The sequence below is a fragment of the Thalassophryne amazonica genome, chromosome 8 (assembly GCF_902500255.1).
Source record: "Thalassophryne amazonica chromosome 8, fThaAma1.1, whole genome shotgun sequence".
NCBI lineage: Eukaryota > Metazoa > Chordata > Actinopteri > Batrachoidiformes > Batrachoididae > Thalassophryne > Thalassophryne amazonica.
This window is the reverse complement of record NC_047110.1, coordinates 26,490,476-26,499,983: the sequence shown is the minus strand read 5'-3', so window position 1 is coordinate 26,499,983 and position 9,508 is coordinate 26,490,476.

Here is a 9,508-nt window from a genome sequence, read left to right as displayed (position 1 = left end):
AGAGTAAGCCTAATGGCTCTTTTTCAATCTGTGAATACTTTCCTCTGCTTTAGTTAGCATTCGAAAAGCAAAAGCAATGGGTTTTGTCAGGATTTCCCTAAGAGCCTGGTTTTAGCTCTGTCTTACCAGTGTCATGTGCTAGTTTCTCCACTAGATGGCACTTTCAGTTTTGTTTCACACCTGGATCAGATGAGTGACTGATTATTGATAGACCAGCTAAACCCTGACTTTCTGTTATGTATTGCCAGATACTTGTATGCCGTGTTTGTCTGTTGCCTTGCTTGCCTTATTTTACCTCGCCAGCTTCCAGAGCCACCTTCGATGATCCAGGCAATCTCCAAGAGGATCAAACCTGAATGCTGCCCTGTAACCTTGACTGTGTCTTCCAGCTGTGCGCTTAAGACGCCGGATCCTGGCTCTGACTACCTGTACAGCAACGTCACTTTGGAACTCCTTGGCTCTTGGTGCAGAGTGCGTCTTGACTACACGCCAGTTAAGTTCCAGTTAAGATCCCATTCTCACTCATTTCTGTTTGTGACTGTGCTATGATAAAGAACTGTTCCAAGAACTCTTCCTAAGAACCACATGAATTCTGATATCAAACAATTCATAACCGAGCTGTATCAAGTCCTGCTTAACTGGAACTGCGTCACAACATGCAGGACTTGACCTCTGACCTTTGGATACAACTTATGACCTATAAACAATTATTGAACAGTGAACTTTATTTCTTAAGAAGAGAACTTTATTTCCTGACCTCTGAAACAACCTGTGTTAGACCTTTTATGAACTGTAACTGTATGGAGTCTCCAGCGTTACGAGTGCATTCACTCACCCTGTGTGTCTTTATTCCCATATTTCTTGGTCTCCGGGGCAAGCGTTCCACCTGGTCCTGAACCCTGAAACCTTAGTTGATATTATCCTTCAAGACTGGCTTGGGATCCTGCAGCTCCCTCATTTTATCACCAGGAGGCATGCCATCTCTCCACACTGCAGGCACCCCAGTGCAGCACCTTTACTTTATTTATTATAAATAAATATATTTTCCTTTGTACTCTTCTCCATGTCCAGCTCCCTGCATTTGGGTCCATTGCCTGCAACGGTTAGGTCCCACCTGAACCTCTAATCATAAAGGGTTTCTCACTTCCATCCGTCATTTTGTGAGAAATCACAGCACCCACCCCTCCAGGTAAGGCGTCACATGCTAGGATAAGTGGCAGCAAGGGATTGTAGTGCACTAAGACTTGATTTGAAATCAGCTGTCTTTTAGCTTCCTCAAAAGCCCTGTCACACGAGTCTGACCAATCCCATTTAGCATCTTTATGTAGCGACACTGTCATCGGTGCTATCACTGTTTACAAATTTGATATGAATTTCCCATAGTAACTTAATAAGGAAAGGAATGGCCTGAACTCTGTCACCTTACGAGGAGTCTTTGCTTTGGAAGTAGCCTCACATTTTTCTTCAAAGGGTGTATCCCTTTGCAGCAGTGGCTCTACTCTGAGTCCCTTCCAGATAGTTGAGCCTGTCAGCCTGTCCAGGACTATAAGCCCAGATACGAAGGAATCTCATTTCTGCTGCTTATATCCATGACTTTATTCTTTCTGTCATTACCCAAAGTTCATGACCATCGGTGAGGATAGGAGCTTAAATCAGATGGTCAATTGACAGCCTTGCCTCCTGGCTCAGCTCCTTCTTCAACACGATAGTCTGGTACAGCATCCATTAAACATCAGACGCCGCCCCAATCCGTGTATCAAACTCATGCTCCAACTTATCTCCATTCATGAACAAAACATAGAGAAAATGAAACATGTCAAATCAAAAACATTTCCCGTCAAATTCAATAAAAACGCCACACAATTGAGACTTAAAATGTAATTTTTCTTTCAGGGATTCAAACCTGACTTTTTAATGTTTCCAGTTTGTGGTACCACAATTATAGTTCCTAACTGGTTAGAACCAAATTAAATACCAATTAATAACTTTCCATGCAAGGATGTGTGACATAGTAATATGTATGTTTCAGTTGTTGTAAAAATGTTTATTGATGTAAAGTTATATTTCACTCTGTAGTCTGCTAACACCACAGATAAACTAAGGAATACTGGGACCATTGTTTAGTTTAACTGGAGCTCAGTAACTATTTCCAACATTATTTTTCTTTATATAGCCTGTCAATCAAATATTAATGAACTTGATGTCTAATGGGCCTGACATCGTCATGGTGTGATACACCATGACGATTTAGCCAGCGTATGCTGGCAGGCCTGTTTTTACCGAGTGGTCAGGGTTGATAAGGCATGGTATGGTACAGGTCTGAACAGTTAAGTCTGGCTTGGCTTGCATTTCTGCCACCAGCAGTAGCCTTTTGTCTGGTAGGCAGAGCATGTAGATGTTGACATGCACGTCATCAAGCGCACGTATGCTGTCACGCAGCCTTGCTCCCTCCACACGGAGGCCAAACAGAGTAATTTAACATTTCTTCAATATTTTATTTTTGTCTTGGTGGATCATGTGATTTATTTTCATTGATGCCCGTGTTAAACACTGACATGAATGAATGAGGCATTGTGACTCTTTCAACTTTTAAAATAAGTTAACTGCCTTGTTATGGAACAAAGCGTTGGCTTTCTCTGGTTCAGGCTGAGAAATGCACTGGGAGCAGACAAAACACAGAGGGACTGCTTTAAAAGCTCTATGTTTCTTCAGCCATGACAAAGAACTAGAGTATTTTCAGATGTCGTTTTCCAAAATAAAGACGCTTTATGTGGATATGTTTTCATCAGACTGCGATGATAAATCCGACTGAAATGATATAACAGGTAAGATTAAGACTTTATGTTTACTCAGTGGTTTTAATATTTGAAACAGTCTCAACAGTCTGAAATGGCATGAGGACTGCAGCTTTCAGTTGTTGAGCCAATCAATGCACAGCAACAGGCTAACGCATCCCTTTGGTAACCAGTCTATAATTTTGGGACCCCAGATGAAGGGTGCTGAAAAAATGGCATGGTATGGGTCAGTTATTTTGGTACCCATTGTGGAAACGCACAATGCACCGTTATACGGTAGCTGACACATTCAGTAAGTTCTGTGGTTGTCCAGAACATGTCAAATACATCTACATACATAAATATGCACTGGAAATAAGTTACGCATAGGTTCAAAGCCAGCTACTCATATGTTTTGGGTATGCTAGACATTATCTTGATGTATTTCGACTTATGAGTAACTTACAAGAAATGTGTGTTAAGGCCCTGTCACACCTTGACAATTTAGAAAGCATATACCAATCATATTAAAAAATGCTCGCATAAGTACAGTAAGTGAAGGGTACATTTTTTATAAGTTAAGAGCATGTTGAAGCATGTTGAAACACACTGAAGCTCGCTGATGCATGTCCTAATAACCTGAGCTCCTCAAAAAAATTTTGGGCATGCTGAAAATTTTCAACGCGTGCCAGCATGTGACTCATATGTCCGGCACATAAGTTGTAGGTAAGTTATGTGATTGTTGGCACATGTTTCTTGTAATTTACTCATAAGTCTAAATATGTCCATTAATGCTGTCCACTGATTGGCTGAAAGCTGCAGTCCTCATGCGGACAGACTGTTTCATTCACACACGGAGTAAATCTGACCTGTTCATTTCAGTCCAATTCACCATCACAGATGGACATGAATCCACATAAAGCTCCTGATTTTTGAAAATGACGTCTGAAAATACTTTAATTTGTGGCTGGAAACACAGCATTTTAAAGAAGTCCCTTTGTGGTTTTTCTGCTCTAGTTGCATTTCTCAGAGGATACCCGTGTCGCGCTCTGAACACACAGAAGCACTGTGATGATTTAAACTTTTAAAGCGCCATCGCTGTCGGTGTGATCATCAGACATCCTGATCAATTAATCAATCAGGTTGATCACACCTGATTAATGTGCTGTGATCACCACACTGACAGATCACACAACACTTCATTCAGAACACACCTGATCATGGTCGACTGGCGCTTTAAAAGTTTCAATCATCACAGAATTTCATTATTAAGGTCTGTGACGACTTGATCAGACCTGATCAGGTCCGCTGATCAGGAAGCAGCTGGTGCTTTAAACATTTAAAGAGACAGCACTCCATTCATTCACGGCAGCGTTTACCACAGTCAGTCCACTCAACAGCATTCTGTACACAATGAAAATGGTCCACCAAGATAAAAAGTGAAAATAAAAAATAAAATAATGTTAAATTCCTTTGTTTCTAATGCGCACCACACCATGCAGTACCGACCCAAACCACTGGGTGGAAACGGGTTCTCAGCATACGCTGGCTAATCTGCAAGGTGTGACAGCTGCATTTATTTTTCAGACGTATGGCAGCGGGCGCGAGCGGTTTTAAAACTGTCAGCATACGCAGGCTAAATTGTCAAGTTGTGACAGGGACTTTAACAATCACATCACTTACCTACAACGACATGTGAGCCATACACTGGCAGGCGTAGAAAATATTGTGCATGCACAAAATATTTTTCGATGAACTCACCGTACTAAGATGTATATCAGCATTCTTCAATGTGCTCTTAACTTATACAAAACTTATCTATAACTTACATGTTGTACACCAGTGTATTTGGCATATTTTTAATACATCAACATACGCAGGCTAAATCATCAAGGTGTGATAGGGCCTTCAGAACAACATTTATAAGATACATGGCATAACATGGCAGTAAGTTCTGTGGTTGTACGGAACATGCCAGCACATTGTCTTAATGGTTAGAATTGTTGCCGCACAGCAAGAAGGTCATGGGATCGATTTCCACCTGTGGCCTTTCTATGTGGAGTTTGCATGTTCTTCCCATGTTTGTGTGGGTTTCTTCCAGGTGCTCCAGTTTCCTCCTACATTTAAAGACATGCAAGTTAGGTGAATTGGAATCTTTATAATTGTCCAGGTCTCCCTTGCAAAAGAGATCTCGATCTCAATGGTACTAACCTGATTAAATTAATTTACCTCTTCTGGTTGGAAATAGGGAGACCACACCAAATTTTACTTTAATCGCCTTCTGCTGGTAAAGTTATCTCTGATGTTCAAAGATATGCATGGTTTTCAGAGGAAGATGGGACATGAATTCAGCTCCAAGTTAATGTCAGCAGATGATGTTTTAATTTGTTATAAAAGAACCAAAATGGTAACTGCTTTTACGTATTTCAAATACAATTGTATGCAAAAGTTTGGGCACCCCTGATAATGATTTTCCTTTATAAATCATTGGTTGTCTGGATCAGAAATTTCAGTTAAATATATAATATAGCAGACAAACACACTGATATTTGAGAAGTGAAATGAAGTTTCTGGTATTTACAGAAAGTGTGCAATAATTATTTAAACAAAATTGGGCAGGTGCATAAATTTGGACACCCTTGTCATTTTATTGATTTGAATACATGTAGCACTAATTATTGGAATACAAAATTTGTTTGGTAAGGTCATTGACCCTTGACCTCTGTACACAGGTGAATCCAATCATGAGAAAGAGTATTTAAGGTGGCCATTTGCCAATATTTTCCTCTCTTTGCATCTCTTCTAATGAAGGGAGCCTCTAAACAACTCTCAAATGACCTGAAAATGAAGATTGTTCAACATCATGGTTTAGCGGAAGGATACAAAAAGCTATCTCAGAGATTTCAGCTGTCAGTTTCCACTGTGAGGAACATAGTGAGGAAATGGAAGACCACAGGCACAGTATGAGTTCAGGCCTGAAGTGGCAGGCCAAGAAAAATCTCAGATACGCTGAAGCGAAGGATGGTGAGAACAGTCATAGTCAACCCACAGACCTGCTCCAAAGATCTACAATGTGATCTTGCTGCAGATAGTGTCTCTGTGCATTGTTAAACTATGCAGCGCACTTTGCACTAGGAGATACTGTAATGCAGAGGAAATCTTTTCTGCATACACGCCACAAACAGAGTCGCTTGAGGTATGATAAAGTACATTTGGACAAGCCAGCTTCAGTTTGGAATAAGGTACTGTGGACTGATGAAACTAAAATTTAGTTATTTGGACATAACAAGGGGCGATATGCATGGCTGACAAAGAACACAGCAAAGGAGGATCTACTAAATATTGATGGATTTTTTCTGTTGGGGTGCCCAAATTTATGCACCTGCCTAATTTTGTTTAAAGAATCATTTCACACTTAAATCCTATGAACTTCATTTCACTTCTCAAATATCACTGTGTTTGTCTGCTATATGATATATTTAACTGAAATTTCTGATCCAGACAACCAGTGATCTACAACCCCAATTCCATTGAAGTTGGGACATTGTGTAAAATGTAAATAAAACAGAATACAATGATTTGCAAATCCTCTTCAACCTATATTCAATTGAATACACCACAAAGACAAGATATTTAATGTTCAAACTGATAAACTGTATTGTTTTTGTGCAAATATTTGCTCATTTTGAAATGGATGCCTGCAACACGTTTCAAACAAGCTGGGACAGTGGTATGTTTACCACTCTGTTACATCACCTTTCCTTTCCTAGGAAGAATTAATCTACAATTGGCAAGCAGGTTGGTGTGAGTAAATCAACTGTGGGAGCAATTGTAAGAAAATGGAAGACATACAAGACCATTGATAATCTCCCTCGATCTGGGGCTCCACACAAGATGTCATCCCGTGGGGTCAAAATGATCATGAGAACGTTTGACCTCTGTCATTACCAACAAAGATTATGTTACAAAGTACTGAGTTGAACTTTTGTTTTGACCAAGTACTTACAGACCCCTCCAAATCATGGAGGGGTCTGAAATTTTCATCTTAGGTGCATGTCCACTGTGACAGACATAATCTAAAAAAAAAAAAAAAAAAAAATCTGGAAATCTCAATGTATGTTTTTAAATAATTTATCTGTACGTTACTGCTGCAAATAAGTATTTGATCCACTCTTTACCTGTATTAATTGCACCTGTTTGAACTTGTTACCTGTATAAAAGACACCTGTTCACACACTCAATCAATCACACTTCAACCTGTCCACCATAGCCAAGCTGTCTAAGGACACCAGGGACAAAACTGTAGACCTACAAAAGGCTGGGATGGACTACAGGACAACAGGAAAGCAGCTTGGTAGAAGAAAACAACTGTTATGATTATTTATTAGAAAGTGGAAGAAACACAAGATGACTGTCAATCTCCCTCGATCTGGGATTCCATGCAAGATCTTACTTTGTGGGGTAGGGATGATTCTGAGAAAGCTCAGAACTACACAGGAGGACCTGGTCAATGACTTGAAGAGAGCTGGGACCACAGTCACAAAGATTACATGAGTAACACATGATGCTGTCATAGTTTAAAATCCTGCAGGGCAGCAAGGTCCCCCTGCTCAAGCCAGCACATGTCCAGGCCCGTTTTAAGTTCACCAGTGACCACCTGGATGATCCAGAGGAGGCATGGGAGAAGGTCATGTGGTCAGATGAGACCAGAATAGAGCTTTTTGGAATCAACTTCACTTACCATGTTTAAAGGATGAGAAAAACCCCAAGAAAACCATCCCAACCGTGAAGCATGGGGTGGAAACATCATACTCTGGGGGTGCTCTTCTGCAAAGGGGACAGGACGACTGCACCGTATTGAAGGGAGGATGGATGGGGTCATGTATTGAGAGATTTTGGCAAACAACCTCCTTCCCTCAGTAAGAGCATTGAAGATGGGTCATGGCTGGGTCTTTCAGCGTGACAATGACCCCAAACACACAGCCAGGGCAACTAAGGAGGCACTCCGTAAGAAGCATTTCAAGGTCCTGGAGTAGCCTGGCCAGTCTCCAGACATCAACTCTAGAAAATCTTTGGAGGGAGCTAAAACTCCAAACCTGAAAGATTTGGAGAAGATCTTTATGTGGGAGTGGACCAAAATCCCTGCTGCAGTGTGTGCAAACCTGGTGAAAAACTACAGGAAATGTTTGACCTCTGTAATTACAAACAAAGGCTACTGTACCAAATATTAACATTGATTTTCACAGGTGTTGAAGTACTTATTTGCAGCAGTAACATACAAATAAATTATTAAAAAATCATACATTGTGATTTCCGGATTTTTTGTTTGTTTGTTTGTTTGTTTGTTTTAGATTATGTCTCTCACAGTGGACATGCACCTAAGATGAAAACTTCAGACCCCTCCATGATTTCTAAGTGGGAGGACTTGCAAAACTGCAGGGTGTTCAAATACTTATTTTCCTCACTGTACGAGGTCTATTAGATAATAAACCGACCCTTTTATTTATTTTTTTAACTATATGGATTTGAATGACGTGCGATTACACCAATCATGCTTGAACCCTCTTGCGCATGCGTGAGTTTTTTCACGCGTGTCGGTGACGTCATTTCCCTGTGCTCGAGATGGCACGCGTTGCTTTATCAACATTTTTCTGGACCTGTGAGGACTATCCGAGTGGACACTATTTGAGAAATTAAGCTGGTTTTCGGTGAAAAGTTTAACGGCTGATGAGAAATTATGGGGTGTTTCTGTCGCTGTAAGGACTTCCCACAGAGCAGGACGTCGTGCAGCGCTTCCAGGCGCCATTGTCGGCCTGTTTCGACCTGAAAACATCCTAATTTAAGGCTTAATTCACCCAGGACGTCGTGAGAGAACAGAGAAGATTCAGAAGAGGCCGGCATGAGGACTTTATGCGGACATTCCACTGTTTAAGGACATTTTTTAATGAAAGATGTGCGCGCAAATTCGCCGAGTCGTTTCTGTGACGACTTGGCAAATCTGTGTGCGCCGTGACAGGAAAAACACGTCCGTGTTGAAAACCATTTGTAAAATTCAGGCGGCTTTTGATGGCTTTCAACAAGTGAGTAACTGAGAAATTATTTAACAGCTTGGGCATATTCCAACTTGCCCGTTAAGGTTTCCAACGGAGGTGTTTTTCCTGTCGCGACCCCCCGCGGTCGGGTCCGGCCCAACATGCGACTCTGCCCGCACGTTCTTTCATTACAAAATGTCCATTAACAATGGAATGTCCGAATAAACTCCTCATGCCGACTTCTTCTGAAAGTTCTCTGTTCTCTGACGACTTCCTGGATCAACAGAGCCTGAAATGTGGAAGTTTTCAACTTGAAACGGTGAGACGCTGCTGCCTCGAAGCGCAGATCGCCGTCAGGCGCCGTGGGCCGTCCTTATGGCGACACTACCAGACCAAAATCTCTCATCAGCCGTTAAAATTTTTACCGAAAACCAGCTGAATTTATTGAATGGTGTCCACTCAGTTGTGCCTTACAGTTTTGAAAAAATTTTGATCAAACAAAGCAGCAGTCTCTGAGCCATTCATAAATAATGAAAAATCGACGAGAGAGTGGGCCACTCCTCATGTCTGATGTAATCACACGTGATTCAAGTCCATATGGTTTTTGAAAAAAATAATAAGGTCGGATACTTTTCTAATAGACCTCGTATTTTCCACCATAATCTACAAACAAATTCTTTAAAAATCCTACAATCTGATTTT